The following is a 2,997-nucleotide window of genomic DNA, read 5'->3' on the forward strand; positions in this document are numbered from 1 at the left end:
TGTTATTGAGAAAAATAAACAATTGGTCTGTCGCACAACACAATGGTCAGTGTATTGTCAGCAGCGAAGGATAATGCGCGCGACAGGAATGCACAAGCTAGCCATGTGTGCCTTGTGAGATGGAGTTCGAAAAACATTGCCATGAAAGTAGATCTGCCTTTGTCAGCAGCACATTTCAACAAATTAAATATATCTAATCATAACACTCTTTTAGGATATTCCTACTTTCGCAATAATACCGACTATTTTCTTCATTTGTGTAGCCTGTTGTTGTATAATTTGTTTATTAATGCTGATAATGTCCATGCAACAATTGAAACGCTTTTTCTCATCAACACGAACCAATTAAAACATTGAAACTTCCTGGCAGATTAAAACTGTGCGCCCGACCGAGACTCGAACTCGGGACCTTTGCCTTTCGCGGGCAAGTGCTCTACCAACTGAGCTACCGAAGCACGACTCACGCCCGGTACTCACAGCTTTACTTCTGCCAGTACCTCGTCTCCTACCTTCCAAACTTTACAGAAGCTCTCCTGCGAACCTGCAGAACTAGCACTCCTGAAAGAAAGGATATTGCGGAGACATGGCTTAGCCACAGCCTGGGAGGATGTTTCCAGAATGAGATTTTCACTCTGCAGCGGAGTGTGCGCTGAGATCCGACATGGAACGGGTCCAAAAAGACTCGAGCAGTACTCTAGAATAGGCTGCACTAGCGTCCTACATGGAGTCTCCTTTATAGATGAACCAAATTTTCCCATAATTTTCCCAACAAACCAAAGTCGACCATCACAGTTCTCACATACTCGTTCCATCTAAATGGCTCTGAGCACTATGGGACTTAACTGCTGAGGCAATCAGTCCCCTAGAACGTAGAACTACTTAAACCTAACTAACCTAAGGACATCACACACATCCATGCCCGAGGCAGGATTCGAACCTGCGACCGTCGCGGTCGTGCGGTTCCAGACTGTAGCGTCTAGAACCGCTCGGCCACCGCGGCCGGCTCGTTCCATCTCATATCGCTCTGCGACGTTACGCCCAGACATTTAAACGACTTGACTGACTCAAGCAGGACATTGCTAATACTGTATCTTGACATCAGAGGTTTGGTCTTCCTACTTATCGCATTAACGTACATCTTTCCGCAATAGGGCTAGCTGCCATTCATCACATCAACTGGAAATTTTGTCTAAGTCATCTTGAGTCACGCGGTCTGAGGCGTCTTGTCACGGTCCGTACGGCTCCCCCCGTCGGAGGTTCGAGTCCTCCCTCAGGCGTGTGTGTGTGTGTGTGTGTGTGTGTGTGTGTGTGTGTGTGTGTGTGTGTGTGTGTGTGTGTGTGTGTGTGTGTGTGTGTGTTTGTTGTCCATAGCATAAGTCAGTTTCACTAAGATTAAGAAGTGTGTATGCTTAGAGACCAATGACCTAATCAAAAAATGGTTCAAATGGCTCTGAGCACTATGGGACTCAACTGCTGAGGTCATTAGTCCCCTAGAACTTAGAACTAGTTAAACCTAACTAACTTCAGGACATCACACACATCCATGCCCGAGGCAGGATTCGAACCTGTGACCGTAGTGGTCTCGCGGTTCCAGACTGCAGCGCCAGAACCACGCGGCCACTTCGGCCGGCAATGACCTAATCAGTTTGGTCCCATAACATGTTACCACAAATTTACAAGTCAGCTTGTATGCTCCTTCAATCGCTCAACTTCGTCACCATCATCAGCTAATAACTCAACCTGTCGGCCAAGTCATTTATGTATGTAGTAAATAACAGCGGACGTGTCACACTTCTTTGGACACTCCTGACGATACCCTTGTATCTGATGAATACTCGCGTCGAGGACAACTTACAGGAAGGTGATGTCCTTTCCCTGCGGGACAGTGCGGCTGCTAGGGCGCAGTGTGCTCTTGGTACTGTGAAACATCTTTCCTGGCCCTCTAGATTACTGGATCTCTCGCAATTTAACACGTATGGCACGTGATGAAAAGGGCGCAGGATGCTATTCGCCACCTTTATGATCGTTTGCATGCGAGAATAAACGTCTGGATAGCCGCCAGAGGGAGGTACACTGTGTACTGAAACGACTGTTTGCGCTTTCTTTATTGTGTCGTGTGTTTAACTTGATTTGTATTTGCTAACACAGATTTGTGCAATGATGAACTACCTGTCACTTCACCTGTCAACCAAATGACGCCTTTGAGGGTGTCGCATTTTTCCCCCGTTAGTATATATTCATTTTAATACATCAGGTTGTATCTTCAGATGTGGCGTTGTTAACGTCATAGTATAAAGAAATATACAGGCTGAGGTACGAAAAGTAAATTCACTTAAGAAACACCAAGTTTTAATTGCACTGTTTCATTTGTGTAATTTGGCATCTGTCTGCTATGTAAGGCGTCATTGCTGCCAACATCAACAAGCAACTGAAATTGCTTTTACAGGAGGGTTCAAAAAATCAGTGCTCTCAGAATGTTTTCTGAAAGCACGTAATCCTTCTGATATGTAGCTGCTACGATCCAGTCGTTTTAAAACATTATTACTTAGAAGTTTAGCCAGGTGGATTGCGCTGTCGCGAACACGTATCAATAAAAAAGGTAATCCACCAACGAGTCTGATAGGATCCTTGTCTACGTTCGGCCGTAGCTTTTCGCAACGGAGATCGCCAACTGAGAACTGAATTTTTTGATGCTCAACGGAAGTGCAGCGTCACAGAACGTAGGCTCGTTATTCGTGCACAGTGGACTTAATAGATGTGCTTTGCCTAGTGTTTTTCACACAACGTCAGCGCTACAACCTACAGATGCCGTCCCATTAATGAGAATGCACTCCACAAACAAAAGAAATATAAATATCGGGCGGAAACCTTCTTCGACACTAAATTTGTTTCGATCATGTAAGTGAATCAAACATGTCGATCAATTTTCCGCGGCATTAAAAAACGGCAAGTAACGACAACTGCAATATTTTTCTCTGCCTGACAACGGTTCTACTA

At 45.1% G+C, this 2,997-nt stretch overlaps 1 non-coding gene across 1 annotated transcript; it reads right to left on the reverse strand.

The window, feature by feature from the left end:
- Nucleotides 1-380: 380 nt before the first annotated feature.
- On the reverse strand, nt 381-455 carry Trnas-cga (transfer RNA serine (anticodon CGA)). The gene has a single exon. It is a non-coding gene; the product is annotated as a tRNA-Ser (tRNA).
- Nucleotides 456-2,997: the final 2,542 nt, after the last annotated feature.

The sequence above is a fragment of the Schistocerca nitens genome, chromosome 2 (genome assembly GCF_023898315.1).
Source record: "Schistocerca nitens isolate TAMUIC-IGC-003100 chromosome 2, iqSchNite1.1, whole genome shotgun sequence".
NCBI lineage: Eukaryota > Metazoa > Arthropoda > Insecta > Orthoptera > Acrididae > Schistocerca > Schistocerca nitens.